This window comes from Camellia sinensis, chromosome 2 (assembly GCF_055761805.1).
Source record: "Camellia sinensis isolate YWXY chromosome 2, ASM5576180v1, whole genome shotgun sequence".
Taxonomy (NCBI): domain Eukaryota; kingdom Viridiplantae; phylum Streptophyta; class Magnoliopsida; order Ericales; family Theaceae; genus Camellia; species Camellia sinensis.
Window position 1 is genome coordinate 228,576,062 of NC_138962.1, and position 17,485 is coordinate 228,593,546.

General features: G+C 37.6%; 1 protein-coding gene across 1 annotated transcript in view; it reads right to left on the reverse strand.

Moving 5' to 3' along the window:
• Nucleotides 1-17,485, reverse strand: part of LOC114276226 (putative L-gulonolactone oxidase 6) — a 73,400-nt gene that overhangs the window by 9,814 nt on the left and 46,101 nt on the right. The gene's annotated exons all lie outside the window — the stretch shown is intronic.

Genomic DNA, 17,485 nt, shown 5'->3' on the forward strand with positions numbered 1-17,485 from the left:
ACATTACTGGATTTCTTACATTACTAATTTATGTTTTTGTTGGACCAATGGACTAATGGGTTTATGTTGGCTTCTTCTATTTTCTATGGTTGTCTTGCTCTGTTTGGGTTGTTTTAGACATGGCTGAATCATCCAAGCGCCGTAAAACTACTATTTCCCGTCTTTCTTTCAACACTGACAAATTCGAGTCTAATGAAAAGTCTAGGTTGTTTAGGGAGTCTTTTGCCACTTGGAAAGTCCATTTAGAAAGAATTGTACTTCCTAGTGCGTTTGAGGTTCTTACCATTCGGTCCTTATTTGATTCATTGGGCGATGATCAAGTGTTGTATTTTTCGGGGCCACAAAATTTGAGTCTTATCCGGGAATTTTATTGCAACATCTATTCCATTCAAAAAGCAATTCCAGCCTCCTTTACCACTTGGGTTTGGAAGAAATCTCTAGTTATCGCTGGTAATGTTTTTCAGGTTTTTCTTGATCTTCCTAAAGTTGGTGATTTTCATTTTTCATTTCTTACTCGGTCAGGTGTTGATTTTGATCGTGTTGCCTCTGAGTTATGTGGTATTGACCGGACTTGGCTCGCTGGGGCACTCATTCAGCAAAATGAGTTTCTTCCTAGATTCCATCTCATGAATATCATTGTGTGTGCGAATCTGCATGTCACTACCCATTCCTCGCACATTACCCAGGACTAGGGATATGTGTTGTATTGTATTCATCATAGACTTTCCATTGATCTTTTAGAGATGATTGTTTCCAAAATGATTGGGGTCTTTTAGGGTAGAAAGTCTTTGGGGCTTCCTTATGGGTGTTTGCTTACTTGTTTTCTCACTTCTCTTGATATTCCTGTTTATGATGATGATGAGTTTGCACATCCTATAAAACCCATCACAAAGCTCATTGTTTCTCTGGGTCAAGCCCATGTGAGGGGGAGTGTGTCGGGGGTTGGGAGTTCTGGTGTAGGTGATGATGATCCCCTTACAAAGGAGGAGGAGTTTGAGGCAGCCACTGCCGGTGTACCTGATCTACCTGAGATGCGGCCTCCCTCATTTCGTGGCCAGCTGCAGATGTTTGAGCAGCCTGTCACTCGTCACCTTGATCAGTTGGATGATAGGCTGGATTCCTTTGACGCCGCCTTGATGAGCAGAGTTCTATGCTTGAGCAAATTCTCTCCTTACTCCAGATACAACAGCCACCCCTACCAGAGTCTTAGTTCTTGACAGTTTTTTGTTCTTCTCTTGGACAGTTTCGGTTTATTTTCTTGGATAGTCTTGGTTTCTGTACTTGGATAGTCTTTCTGCAGGTGTATATGACTGTTTTTGGGTCACTCCCGGACAAAAAGGGGGAGTATTATGATTTTTGGGGGGTATATTGTGGTACTCATATGTTATATTGTGGTGCTCATATGTTTTTCCAGGCAGGTTTTATTTTTTTTTGGTGCTGTATATGCTGTATATGGGATACTCATTCTCATGATGTTTACATGTTTTTGGGATATATGTTTTTTCCTACTCATGAGTTGTCTTTGGAGATAGCACTGGCTTAGTTTTTTTTTATGGACTATATGATGATGTCTTGATGGTTTATTATGTTGCATAACAAATTCTCTCCAAGTTTATGTTGTGTAGATTGGTTATTTTGTGCAGATTGGTTGTTCCTCAAGATTGGTTTGCTAGTTTTTTTTTTTTTTTTTTGGTTTTAGTTAGTTTGTTTAGCTTGGTTGTTTGGTTAGGAAATTATGTTAGAAAGTTTTGTCCGGGTATTGACAAAGGGGGAGATTGTTAGGTTCCTTATTCTTGTCAATCTCGCGAACAACTTTGTTAATTGAGTTGTAATATTTCCTTACTGTTTTGTCTTCCTTGCTCGAGCGAAGGACTGCGTCTGGCTTAAAACCTGAAAGAGATGAATGTGCGCTCGAGCGAAGACTTTGTGGCTCGAGCGAAGAACTGCGTCTGCATAAAACCTGAAAGAGTTGATTTCTCGCTCGAGCGAAGGTTTCGTGGCACGAGCGAAGGCACTTATGGAAATCACGCAAGTTAAGGTTCTCGCTCGAGCGAGAGAAGCTTTGCTCGAGCGAGCTTCAAAATCCAGGATTTCTATAAGTAGTGGTTTTACTCCAAAACTAGGATTACTTTTTAGATCTACTTTGAGGTTTTCTAAGGTTTTCTTTTGGAGAGTTTTTGTGAGTTTTCCTTGATAAAATTGAATGAGTATTAAACTCATGAATTGAGAAGCACATATCAAGGAGGTTGATTGAATACATACAAGAGTGTTATTCTTCGGTGGATTCCGAAGATTCAAACATAGAGTTTCAAAGGCGTTTGATTCTGTACGTAGTCGTTGATTCAACAAGTGAAGTTGTGGATTTAACTTCAGATTAATCAGTTCCGAGACAAAGGCTTGGTGAAGAAGTTACAAAAGGTGTGAAGACAAATTGACTGAGTTGGGTAATTTGTGTATTATCTTTGTAATCTTTCTTTCTTCAGTAGTGGATTGTTTAGTGGCGTTTCGCCCGTGGTTTTTTATTACAATTGAAGGTTCTTCAATTGTTGTTTTTTCCACGTAAAAATTGTTTGTGTCGATTTATTATTTATTCAGAAAACAACAATCTAAATCACTTTCGCAAGTGCTCGATGATTTAGATTGTGTGTTTTGAATAATTAGGTTTTGGAATATTTTTATCTTGATCTAATCACGAATCACTTAGAATTTTCATAAACAATAGGGACCAAATTGACACATCGTGTAAACTATAAAAATCATTTGTATAATTTACCCAAAAGAGAAAAAAGAAAAGAAAAGAAAAGAAATGTTCAACTAATATATTTAGTGGTCTTTTGCCAAGTTGGGTTAAAAGTTGAGTTTGCAGCTTGGGGGCTAAAAAAGCTAGATGGTTTTTTTAGTTATGGAGTCATTTGGCAAGTCTAAAAACGCTACATATAAAATTACAATTATACCCATTATATTATTTAGGATTATATATGGGTGAAAATGTAAACTTTCTAAATTAGGTGGGTAGTTTGGTCATTTTATTGTGATGTGACATCATAAATAAATATTAACCAAAAAAAGTCAAAAACAGCTTTTAACCATCTTCCCAAATCATTTTCTAAAAAAGCTAAAAAGCTTAGTAAAAAGTCAAAAACTAACTTTTTATCATCTTTCCAAAACACCCCTTAATTCCAAACATATTTGTGAAATCTTATCAATCAGGAGGTTTGTCATGAGTTCGAGCTCTTTTTTGGGCCAGGAGTAGGAGATTTTGACACAATGTTACAGAATTATTGTTTATAAAATTAACACGAAACAGAAAATAAAACCTAAATTTATTAAATTATGAAGAAAAAAATGATTTATGGATGAATTTATTTTCATGTCACCAAGTTTTAGTATGATAAAGGAAATCTAAATAGATTTTATAAAGTCAAGTTGTTTAATATCTATATAACAAAACAACTCAGATTTTTCCTGATGGGACTTTTGTTCCTTTGTCAAAATTTGGACCATTAGATTGGTTCAATCCAAAGGCTAAAAATGTCTCACTCTCTATTTGGTCACACTCCTCTCATCTCTTTCAAATTTTGAACATACACCCACTCTCTCTCTCTCTATCTCTCTCTCTCTCTAAAGGCTAAAATTTTATTTTGAAGATATTGTTTTATTTTATTTTATTTTTTGTGGCTTTTTAATTATTTACGAAAAGACTTGTATAAAATAAATAGAGAGAATGCGTTGATTTTTTGTGTTACTTTTTCACTTTTTAGCTAATTTTCCTATTCACAAACAAATTTTTTGTGTTACTTTTTCGCTTTTTAGCTAATTTTCCTATTCACAAACAAATTTAACCAAAATAGATAGGAGTTAAATTAATATAAATTTAACAAATTTATTTTATGTTCATGGACTCACAATTCTATGTTTGATTGCAAATTTTATTAACAAATAAAATAAAATAAAATAAAATGGTTATGAATACATAATGGTTGGGGATCATAAATGGTTATGTCATGAATACATAATAAATGGTTATGTCACAAAATTTTCACTAATTCATGGGATTATTAATCATTTTATTATTAATCCTGTTAATCAAACAAGGCCTTATTACGTTATTAAAACTAGATTTTGGTAAGATTTATTAGTTTATATAGCATTTTTAACATTCGAATTTGATTTATAAATAGCCTCTACGATTTTTCGTATTTTGAAAATAATGCATGATAATTTCCTTTGGAATGCTATTAAATGTCATTCTCAATATACACAACCAACCAATCATTAATTACTATTTTACTCCACAAAGGAAGAATCTGGTAGAAATACTATTTAGGTGAGCAAACAATGGGGAAAATGGAAACCTGGGCTTTGATTTTTGTATCTTTGGATATCTTTTGTTTCAATAATGTTTCAATAATCCTTACTCTAATTTTTTGATGTCTTTTGTTTCAATAATCTTTAATTTCCAACATGTTTCAATAATTTTTAATTTCAATAATCTTTAATAATCTTTTGTTTCAGTAATATTGACAACATGTTTGCCCAATTTAATTGCTTTGTTGATGTTACAGTTTGTGATTGAAACATTGTGTCTGAAGCATTGTGGACTTCCTTAAGACCTTTCATATTGAAATAAGGTAGGAAATTTATAAGTCTAGTTTTTTTTTTTTTTAATTTTTTCTTACAATTATCATTATTTGGGTTTATTAAAATCAAATTGGGGTGGGTGGGGTAGGGGAGCAAGAAATCAAGTATATTATATGATTTTTTTTTTTTTTAAACATTTTGTCTTAGTTAAATTTAAACCACATTTCATTTTTCTATTTCAACGAATAGGCCCTTAACAGAACTATAGAATTCATGAGTTAATTTTTTAAATTAATTGATTTTTAAATTCATATTGTTTGATTTCTTAAATTCATACTTTGGTTTGAATTTGTGGTTCAATATACTGTTCAAGCTTTAATTAATCTCAAAGGAAAACGTCTTTGTATTTTCATTGTTCTCTGATTGGTTGTTGAGAGTTTCATTAGCAAAAGTCTTTGTGGAATTATAGAATTCTCTGATTGGTTGTTCAAAGTTTCATTTGTTTGTGTCAAAATGTGGATCATCAGATTGATTCAATCTAAGGGCTAAAAATATCTTACTCTCATTTGTTCTATTTGGACATTTCAATGGTTTAGATCAGTTTTACTAAAGTTTAAAAGGTCCAGATTTAGCTTGTGGTTCCTACCCTCATAGATTTCTTCTCACGCCTCACATCTCTTACAGACATTTTCTTTCTCTTTCTCTCTGATTTTGATTTCAAAATTTGAAACTCCATTCTCTCTCACACCTCTTCCTCTTCCTCTTCCCACCACACATCTTCTTCTTTCCACAAAGCTTTCTCTCTCTAGAAGTTTAAGTAATCTCCGGTGACGATTTTCTCTGACGTAATGTAGCCCCGTTGATAGGGGTGATTTGTACCATCTGGCTTAATGTTTGCCTCCTCTCTCTCTACACAACTCCAAGGTAGAAAGCTAAATCCTCACCTTTGTTTTACTCTCCCTTTTGTTATTGTTCCATTGGGTTTGTTATTGTTCAATCTTTGTCTCCTCTCTCTGTAATCTCGACAGCACTCTGTTGGTTTTTTTTTTTTTTAGAAGAGGGTGTGTGAATCTAGGGTTTTTATTTGGGTTTTAGATTTTGAATTTTGATATGATAATCAATCTTTGCCTCTTCTCTCTCCCTCTCACTTTTTTTCCTCTTTTATTTGGGTTTATTTTTCTTTTTTCTTTTTGTGTTACTAGCACAAAAACTAATCTTTTTATTAGATGTAGTTTCTACAAAAATATTTTTGTCCTATTTGGTTGCTGAGAAAGTGACGAAAAAAGTAAAGCAAGTTAAATTTTGGTTATTGTTATTTCTGGGTATTGCTGAAAAGTCTATTATGGTTGTATTTTGTCAAAATTAATATTTTTTTATTGGGTTTTGTTTTTGTACTCAAGAACAAGGGTGACGAGTGGTTTATTTCGATGACTAAAGTTGTTAAAGGAAGCATGGCAGACTGAGAACAGATTGAAATCCCAAGTCCCGATAACAGATGAGGTGGGTATTCCCCATCACAAACCCCTAATGTCTCTCTACATTTGTGTAAATAATTTTCTATTATTATTCTAAATTATTGAACTGAAATAAGTGAATCGCAATGGTAAATCATTTATTTGTATTATGTTCTTTTTTTTTAGAAAAAAAAATTGTGTTAATTTTTTCAATTGTTTTTAGTAGTGATTTAGTTATTTATTTATTTATCTATTTTATAGCTTTAATTGTGATTGATTCTTACAATTCGTATCTGGATCATTGCTTTCAATTGCTTTATAGGCTCACATTAGAGAGCTTGAGAAAAAAGTGAAACTTCTTAAGAATCTTTTGCATCCAAACATAGTGGTTGGTATTTGATTACATATATGTGTTCTCATTGCCTAAACATTTGGTAGGCTCACATTAATTTTATTTATTGTTTACATAGATTCATTTAACACTTTTTTTTTTATTATTGACAAATAGTAACATTTTATCAACAATCACATGACTCTTTGATTTTGAAGACCATTAAAGCCTTTGTAAAGCGTTTGTAGAGCTGATTGTATGTGTGTGTGTGCGTGTGTTTTTTTTTTTTTTTTTGTTGACTTAAATGTATTATCTAATTTCTTTCTTTTTGTATGTTATTTGAGAGAGAATTTGTACAACCATGACCATATTCATTTTGTAAATGGCTCAAAAAAAGGTAGAGATTGATTTTTTGGTTCCAACATTATCATCCAAATTCAAAAGAATATGTATAATTTAGGTCTATAATTTGTATATTTTTTAGTAGAGGGATAATTCTTCCACTTTCTCCACTTTTTTTTCCCTCATCTCATATGCAAAATCAACAACCACCTCAAACTGAAATCCTATTGTTGAAGCCTGTCATACAGTTCAATCCCCTTGATTCATGAACAATCCAATAATCACCTCCTATGGTGAGTTGGCTTTAAAATGAAGTGCTAACCACCCTTTTCCCAACTTGCTGATCTACTCTATCTTGGCTCAATCTCCCCCCATAAAGCTCCAACTCCCTCTTCCCAATCCCTAACTCATTCCCCCTTTTCTCTCAGGCACAATTTTTGTTCTTTGTAGTATCATTGTTTGTATAATTTTAAATATTTTTTACTTGGATCATGAAGTCTATCTGTATTTTTTTCAACCATTCCCATTGCTGATATAATTTTTTTATCTATTTTTTTTATTTTATTTTATTTTATTTGTATTACAAGAGAATTTGTAATGTCCCTTAGTTCTTCGGTTGTGGAATGGTGAAACTATATCAAATGTAGGGATGGCAATTTGAACCTGGCCCGACGGGGACTCGGATCGCCCCATCCCGATAAACCTAATTTTCCCCAAAAATAACCCCCATAGGGCTAGGGCTGGTATTGAAAAATTGATCCCCGATGATTTTCAGGCTGGGGATGAGGATAGGTTCTCCAGGCCTCGCCCTGAATCATCGCCGAATAGCCCCATATATATATATATATATATTCTCACATGGGACGGCTGATACAAACCCATCTTTCTCTCTCCTACGACTCTCTCTCTCTCTCTCTCACAAACCCACTTCTCTCATCTTCGTCTTCTCTCTTTCTCTCTAACGTCAAAGAGATGAACCACTGGTGATGTGCGTCATCTCTCTCTCTCTAATAGACAGAGTTCCTCCTCCTCTCTCTCTAACGGTGGAGATGATGATGTGCGTGGATCTATAGTGTGTACGATTAAGGTTTTCGGCGATCTCTCTCTCACGATCTATGGTATGGATCTATGGTGTGACTCGCTCTCTCTTTCTCTTCCTCATCCGAATTCGTCACATCCTCCGATGCCGTTGCCTCATCCGACGCCACTGCCACTGTGTTACCCCTCGCCACCGTGAGATCGCGCCGTTACTTCCTATCTCTAGTTTTGGATCTGTTGTATACTATAGACGCGCCCCGAGGGCCTCATGCTACAGTTCAGACTCAAATGTCACGGTTCTTAATCTGATCTCACAATGTGTGATGTAAGATTGATAAATCAGCAAAGAGTCCAAATCCGGCAAATCGTTTTGGAAAACTGATTTTTAAGAAAGAAATGCCAAACATGGACTGCTTTGCCAGATACAGAGTCGCCACCTAAATGTTTTATTTTGGGGAATTTAGGAAACCGTGACTCATGCCTAAGGCCACGTGTCCATCATCACCAAAGTTGCCTCGGCTCGGGAACTTGGGTACGATTGGGGAAGGTCATCTATGAGCACCCCTGCTCGCCCGATCAAAGATCGGCCTGTACTAAGCATGATATTTTGTTTTGAAAACACATGTGTTTTTATTCCGGTTAATTAGCTAGAATTACTATGTGATGCGCACAACACATAAGTATAGACTAGATCGCCTAATTTGGAACAAAGCATCGCATATCCGTTTTTTTTTGAAATGGTTTGAAGTTTGTTACTCGCAAGTAGGCTAAGACGTGGATTTGCCACCCTCGGGTGGGCTTAGGAAAACATGATTTTGCCACTCTCAAGTGGGCTTAAAAAAACTTGCATTTGATGAATTGTTCCAATTCAAGAAATCTAACCTTCACCCATAGGCATTCAGGCAGTTATATCACATAAGCAAATTGCCTCATGGCAAGCATGACATCATGGCAACACTCACACACATGCAAGATGCTAAAGCATAAAAACTTACCTAGTACTTTGAGCCAAGACAAAAACTAATTAGTAATCAATGCATGATCCTAGTTCATGTTAAGATGGCCAATGCAACACATGCAAAATGCAACTAGAATAGGCTCGGCTATCTAAGAATGGCATGTGAAATGCGATAACTCAATACACGTATTCAAGTTGGAATTGAAATGCTACGCAGTTAGTATGATGCGCCGAGCCCGGTGCATGCAATACAAATGAATGAATGATGCAAACATGCGAGCATAAGGATGATAATTAAAACATGACCTAAAACTAACCATTGAAAGCAGGTAAGTAAAAGGGAGAAAGACGTGGGGTTGGAAGACATTCGCACACTCACGCACACTTATTACAAAATTGGCCCTCTTGACGGAGGGTCCGAAAGAATAATACAAATCACCTAATTAACTAACTCGAAAGCTAACTAATTACAAAACCACTTAACTAATTAAATGAATCAATTAAGCTAATAAGGCAGTAAAAAGGCCTCGGGAAGAGGGACAAATGCATGCATGCTCGGCTTTGCTCGGAAATCTATCGCCATGCTTCTGTTGCCTCTGTTTGCACTACTCTGCACTTCTGAAGACTGCACAAGTCTCAAGGATGCTCCTGAACCACTCCCTGAGCACTGTGGGATGTCACCGGCCGAAAGGAAAGGGCACCGGCCAAGTGGAATTGGTCATCGACCATTCGTGGGGATCTCGGCCAACAATTCATAGTCGGCCGTCATTGAAGATGGCCGACCGACCATCTCTTCCTGCAGAATCCTGTTTTTGCTGCAACAGAGGACAGACAGAGCATGGCAATGCATTTTCAAGGCAATGTTTGCACCATCACCCTCCTTATCATGTTTAAGACTCAAAGGAGTATGGTTCTCGACCCTCGGGCCATCAATCACGCATTTCAACGCATGATAGCCAAAGGAGCCAAGTGTGCAAATTAATGTACAATGAATGCACAAAACACATGAATGCCTCACACTCTATCATGTTGGATCAAGAGCGTCGGCGACCAAGGATTGAGGCACGTTTTATCACTTCAAGTACGAAATGTCCCTCGATCCTTGTGTTTGGTTTGACACCCCAAACCAAACACAATGCTATGCAAGTGTACCAAATACAATGCAAAGCACGCAACCAATGTAATGCAACATGTGCAATGTGACCCAATGTAATCAACCTAAGCATGCAAAATGCAACCTAAATGTACAAACATGCAATGTAATAGGCATGCGGCAACAATACCAACAACAAGGATGCGACAACATGCAATGCGATAAGCATGCAACGACACACAAACCGCATGATCTATGGACTTACACTGAAAATGGGTAGGCCTCAGCCACACCAAAACAGTGGCCAAAATGATGAAGTGATAGAATAAAACGCACAATGAGCATGTACATGCAATGGTCCAAGAGTTAAGGCATAAGTTCACAACACCCAAACATGAATGAGGGGTGACAATCATGGTAGTATGGTGACACCATAAGCTCTGAAATTATGTTTAAGAGTGATGCCAAATCAAACACATAACACAAGCGAGGCATGCTAATGGACTTTAAGTTCAAAGCTAGCCAAGGTACTTGAACCATGGCCATATCAACCAAGCCCCAAAGGACCAAGGTGATCCAAAACAGTCCCAAGGCAGTCCAAAACAAGGCTAGAACATGCATGGGATGAGGCCAAAACATGCTAGAAAGGTGAGCACAAAACAAGACGCATACAAGGCCAAAAGGGGCAATTACACTACACCTATTACAACCAAACATGGCATGACTTAGGCCAATAAAATCAGAGTTATGGCATGTTAGAATGAGCCCAAAAACCCACTTAGATGGCATCCCAAAGACCTAAGTATGATGGCATGCACAATGACCTATTCTTAAGGCATGAAACACAAATTATCCAAAGCATGGAATATGTGATAAATGCAAGTGTGTGACCATGAAACATGGACTGAAATTACATTTCACATGATGCCAAATCATGAAAATACTTCAAGTAACACATGCTAATGAACTCAAGGCACAAAGCTTACAAGCTAGAATGAACCAAGGCTGTGCAAAACAATGCACGCATGACCAAGACAACACCGAACAAAGTTTAATCATGGTAAAACATGAGAGAAAGCTCCTTGGAGTCGAGCCAAAACATGCAAGAATAAGAGTCCAAACACAAGATGCATGTTATGCAAACATGCAAGATTACTCTACAAGTATGTGAAGCATGCAAGATGCCGTCAAACCAACATGGAATAGAGTTAAGGAAGGTCCTAAAAGCCACTAAAAAGTGCTAAAATAGAACCAAGACATGCTAAGTAAACATGCTACTCTTATAAGCCAACAGCACAAGCATATGAGACATAAGGAGAGAGGGGTGTCCCCCTCCTATACAAGACTCCAAAACCACGTCGCCACCACTGAACATCCTCTGGATTTCAGTGGTGGGAAGGTCAAAATAAGATGATCCCAAAGCTCAAAAGTAAAGGCACAAAACAAGGCCAAATAAGGCCTAAGAGGGGGTAGACAACCCCCAACCAAAAAGTGAACTTAAGCAACCATAACAAGCATACAAAATCAGAACTTTTTATAGTTTAGAGTTAAGCTTAAAAAAATATAGAAATATGTGTAAAAGCTTAAGCCAAAATGGGGTATCAAAAGCAAGTTGACTCACCCTTGAAGAACAACTTCAAAAACACAAGACCAACAACTCTCTCTGATCAAAACCAGCTCAAGAACCTTAAAACCAACCTCCTAGTACCTCAGCACACAAGGATGGTGTAGTGCTAGGTGTTTGTGTGCAATAGTAAGAACAAAACACACTTTTGAGCTCAAACACACACACATAAATCTAGAGAGAGGGAGATATAGAGAGAGAGATATATCTAACTTGTATATCAGATTTCTAGAACCCCTGGAAAGGGAGAGGAGGCTCTCTTTTTATAGAAAACAAATTTTGCAAAGCATCTTGGAGAAGCTAAGCAAGGCTCAAATCCCTCCATACACGTGTATAGAGGGGGGAATTGTGCGTGCCAGCTGGCACAAAATATTTGCCAAAAGCAGATGGAAATGGGCTGGCCAGAAAATATGGCCGATTGACCAAAAAAAGGTGGCCGACCGACCAAATACAGTGCCGATCGGCCAACACTCTTGGCACGGCAAGAAAAAGGGGCCGATGGCTTCGAGCCTTGGCCGATGGGTTGAGGGGATGACTAACAAGCCACCCTCTTCCCTCAAAAGCAAAAACACAAGTCTTTGGTCCACAACCAAGCACAAGACAGACAAGTTGAGAGATCTTGAGGCAAGGCGCGCGGCCGAGACCTTCGGGAACTCAAAACGAACACGAGCATGGATGATCATCGAGTGTTCAGACAATGACGTCCAAGTCTTGAGGACGGTCAAAAATGGGGTGTCTACATATACATACGTGCACTTTTTTGTATATAGGCATGCATATGTGTATGATCAGATTCTTTATATATATGTTTATGGTTTCTCTTATATTGGGTTCTTTCGTTTTTCATTTTTTTGATGAAGTTTGTATGTTTTTTTAGGGGAACCGATTTGTTTGGTTATTAGGGGTTTTGATTGTAAATGAAGAAATCATCCATAAAACATTCAGTTAATGATTTCTTGGGAGGATTTAAACTGAGTTTGTTTGAATTTTTTAGTTTTTGAACTGGGTTTGGTTGAATTTGATGTTTTTGAAGTGGAATTGAGCTTCTTAAGATGGGGAATTTTCGGGGTTAGGAAAACTCGATCCCCGTTAGGGGGCGGGGGTGGGGACGGTGATAGATTCCCTGTCGAGGATCGAGGTCGGGGATGGGAAAATTTTCACCATCGGGTATTGGAGATTGGGAGTGTGAAGTCGGCTTGGGAAAATGGGATTTCAAAATCTGTTGTTCATGGTTTTCTAGAATGAAATCCCCTTTAGATGATCTTTTGCGTTATTTTGCAAGAAATAATTGAAGTAATTCTGATTATGCTTTTACGAGATCATCCAAATAATTGAATGTATTCATTGACATTTACTTTTCATATTATGCTTAATCAATCATTATTTCTGTTGGTTGTTGATTTTGATGTTTTTGATTTTTTATTAGTTGATGCGCTTTTAAATTTCTTTAGCACATTAGCTGGTTTTGTTGGAATACAGAATATTATATACTTAGGAGATCCTGTGATTTCTATAAATTACGGTTATTTAGGGATTAGATTTTTAGAATTTGATTGTGTAATTATTTAATTCCTTTGTCCTGTTTATCTTATATTGATTATAAATAGACATGGTCTCCCCAAATTAGGATAAGCCAATATTATACAACTATCTTCTTGGTATCAGAGCCAAAGAAACCCTAGCGGTACCTACCCATCATCATCACCAGCCTCTCCTCTCTTTCCTAGTAGCCGATTCGCCTACCCAACCCCTTTCAACCACCTTACACCACCCGAAACCCTTTCTCTCTCCCTTGGTAGTCTTTTCCAATCACTGTCGAGGTTCCTACAACAGCTGACCAGGCTTTGTCCTGGTTCTGTGCAGTTTGGCATCCTTCTAGGGTGGTCTGGGTTGGTTTTTAACCCTTCTAGGGTAGTGTGTTGCTGATGTGGTAAGCAACCTATGTGTGTTCCTTATTACTTGGGCTATCGGTTTGTTCGGTTGCATCTCTTTTGTGTGACATCGCTACTTCGGCTTTGTGGTGTTTAAGAATGTCTGACTTTGTTACACAAACCCAGAGCATTATGCCTCGTTCAGATGTTTCCCTCGCCTCTCATGTTCTGGTTCATCGGATTACTAGTGTGTTGCTTAATGGTCGTAACTTTGCTGCTTATAGTTGGTCTATACGTCTCTACCTTGGGGGTAGAGGCAAGTCTGGATGGCTTCTGGAAACTGAGACACAACCTCCCGTTGATGATCCTAAGCGGGTTCAATGGGATATTGACAATTGTACCTTACTTGGTTAGATGTTTAACTCTATGGAAGAACGCATCTACAACATATTCATGTACTATGATACAATTCCTCGGTTGTGGAGTGCTCTTACCCAGATGTACACACATGCCCACTATGATGCTAGGATTTTCGAACTCTATCAGGATATTTCTCATGCTTCTCAGGAAGCTTTGGGTTTTACCATTGCCGAACTTTTTGGGTACCTTCAGTCTCCCTGGGAGGAGTTAGCACAGTATGAGCCATTGAGTGATTTTCCAGCTGTTGCCGCTTCTATTGTGTCTGCTCGTCTTACTCGCCAGCACACCTATCAATTTCTGATGGGTTTAAAACCTGAATTTGAGTCTCTTCTTATTTAGATTTTGAACACATCACCTATGCCATCCTTATAGAAGCATCGTCGTCGATTGATTCAACTGGTGGCTCTGCTTCCTTCCTCCGTTCCTGCCTCATCTTCAATTTCAGATTAGATGGCTCTTACTGCAAAGTTTAGTTCTTGTGTTTCTTGTAACGCCCCAACTTCCAGCCCGTTAATAAATCAAATCAACCTTAAATTTAAAATTCTAACTAATTAATAACCTCAAAAATACAAAATGACTCTAAAATAATCACACAAATGTCCCTAAAATATAAGTTATACAAATCTCCAAAAATAATATATAGTTGTGGGCTCAAAAATCTTCAACTCAAATAATCTCTTTAGAACTTCAAATCTGGTCTCCACTAAATTCCTCCGCACCTGAAAAATATATTAATTCGGGAAGTATACAATACAATAGGAATAACAAGGCTCGGACAGAGAATAAATCAACAGGGATCCAATAATTACACAATTGATTAGATTCGATAATCAAGTAATTTACCAAATTGCACAGACAAGTCAACTCGACATATGATAATTTATCCAGGACCAAATACTCGGTCCTACTCGATACATGACCAGTGACCGGCCTCACCCACCTTACCCAAGCACAACCGTTTATCCGGGCTATTGGTCCAAGCTATTGGCAAGGTCCACTCGATCCATATACGGAGCAACTTTACGTCATTTAGCCAGACAAATAACACTAACTACACAGAACAACTTCACAGAATTTATCAAATGACTAGAATAATCAAGCGTATCAACGAGAATGATTTCACAGGATTTATCAAATGATCACAATAATCAAGATGATTACAAATTGGAAGTAATTAAAATAAACTCCTTGCAAAGTGATTTAAAGGAATCATATTGTATACTACCCGAATTACCTCAAATCAATCTCCTTGATCACCAACACTCGAATCTCGATATTTCTCCATGGATCTCCAAATTCTAAGCCACAATGTATGCAAGGTTTCACAAAATCTATAACTCTCCTCCTATATGAAAATGCTTACTCTCACTCTAAACACTTTTAATGTAAACTCTAAATCTATATAACAAATGAAGAGAGATATGGGAAGAACCATAGAAACAAGTTGAGAGGTGAGCTCAATTTATAGGCAAGGATACTTGGGACAAAAGAAAAGGAAGACTTGGGGCAAAAGAAAAGGAACCTTACTTGGTGGGCAAGAAAAAAGGGTTTCCTTGGAGAGGAAGGAAGAGCAAAGAAATTAAAAATAAAATGAAATTTACTTGGTGCCCAAGAATAATAAAAACTATTAGAAAACAAAGGAGATGAATAATAATGATGTGGTGATAAAAAGAGATAAAACAAATAGAGAAAATCTTACCACCAAACTACCACCAAATAATATTAATACCTCAAAAATACGGGGTTTCACACTTCTAGTAACAAGGTTATTTGCCACCATTGTGGTGCAGCTGGTCATGTCCAAGCACGGTGCTTCAAGCTTCATCCCGAGTTAAAGCAACGCTTTGCAAGGACACGCCCTTCAAGCTCTCCCCATACTGCTGTTATTACTGACACATCTATTACTCCTCAGCCGACTCATTATGTTGATCTTCGTCAACTTTAATCTCAGGTTGGTCGCCTTCAAGAGCAACCTGGTTCATTCACTACCATGTCTCCAAGTGTCCCTTCCACTACCACACTCGCTATAGGTACTCCTACAGCCTTTCATGTTCGCACTACATCTACTTGGGTATTGGATTCTAGGGCCAATGATCATATGATTGGTAAGTTTTCTTGTTTATCTTTTCCTGTCTCTACTACCGTTCAGACTGTATGTCTTGCTGATGGGTCTATTTCACATGTCCAACATAAGGGTGATATGTCCTTGTCATCTAATATTACACTTATTGTTGTCTTACATGTGCCCCGTTTTGCTTATAATCTTCTCTCTGTTAGTCACCTTGCTAAAAACCTTCATTGTGTTGTTATTTTCTTATATACTCATTGCTTATTACAGGAGCAAACTTCGAAGAAACTTTTTGGCAGGGGGTTTGAGCGCAACGGGCTATACTACTTCGGGGACCCAACACCTTTCCATCCTGCCACTTCTGGCCTGCAAGTGTTGTGTTACCTGAGTCATCTTCCTATGTGTTTTCTTTTTAGACTTTAGCCTTACGGCATACTCGTTTAGGACAGGCAAACTTTAATTATTTATTTTTACTTTTTCCATCACTTAATAAAGCTAGCAAGGATCATCCGTTTCATTGCGTTGTTTGTGAACTATCTAAACGTACTTGTACTTCTTATATTCCTCGTATGTATTGCACCTCCTGTATGTTTGACCTTATTCACTCTGATATCTAGGGTCCTTCTCATCTTTTGGCTTTTTACGGGTATCTCTATTATGTGACTTTTATAGATGACTATTCTAGGTGTACTTGGGTTTATTTGCTTAAAAAGAAGTCTGATGTGCTTCCCCTTTTTATTCAATTTCTACAAATGGTCAAAACCCAATTACACACCGTTGCACGGAATATTCGTTTTGATAATGGACGGGGGGAGTACATCTCTGATGCATTTCGCTCCTAACTTAATAGGAAAAGAATTTTGCTGCAACTCACTTGTACTTATGTAACAATCCTCACTCTGTCTTAGTCATGTTCATATGCATTTATATGATTTTGCCTAGTTAAGTTTGTACCTGCAGACTTTGATTCATTTTGCCTAGGTAAAGGTTCTTGTCTTGTTTTGTGCTAACATGTTTTGCCTAAGTATTATATGCATGCTTTGTTCCTTACTTGGTGTGTTAAGCCTAGGTCACGCCTTTGAACCTCTTACACCTAGGTTGTTGTTTGTCAACACCTAGGACCATCTCGGAACCACTTTGGTTGACCACCACCTTCACCCTGACATATTGGCCGAGATGTCATCATTTAAGCCGAGGTGTGCATCACCTAAGCCAAGATATGCATCATCTAGGCCGAGATGTTATCATCTAGGCGTCCTAGATCTTTGATCCATGCACCTAGTGATCTTGTTCCTGGACTGGTATGACCTGGACCGAGGTGTGGCACATCTAGGCCGAGGTGTGGCACAGCTAGTTCAAGTGTTATCCTTCCTAGCCGAAATCATTGAGACCTTACTTGCCGAAGCCTATGTCCTAATCCAAGATCATTACCTTGTTAGAATGCCCATGCCACCTTACTTCTTATACACACTTTGTCATACTCTTGTCTTGTCATTTTGTCACCTTTTTGAGGAGATCCAATCCGGCGTTCCCACGTGTCCCAGCAGAGGGTTAAGTCAGGTACTAGCTGAGTACCTATGTCATTTTGTGTCATACCTTTTGCATTGTAGAGAGAGAGGCTCCAGGAAGAGGAAGAGAAGTTTAGAGTGAGAGAGCTAGATTCCAAGCTTGATCTTCACACATTGAACCGTTAGATCCGTGTTTT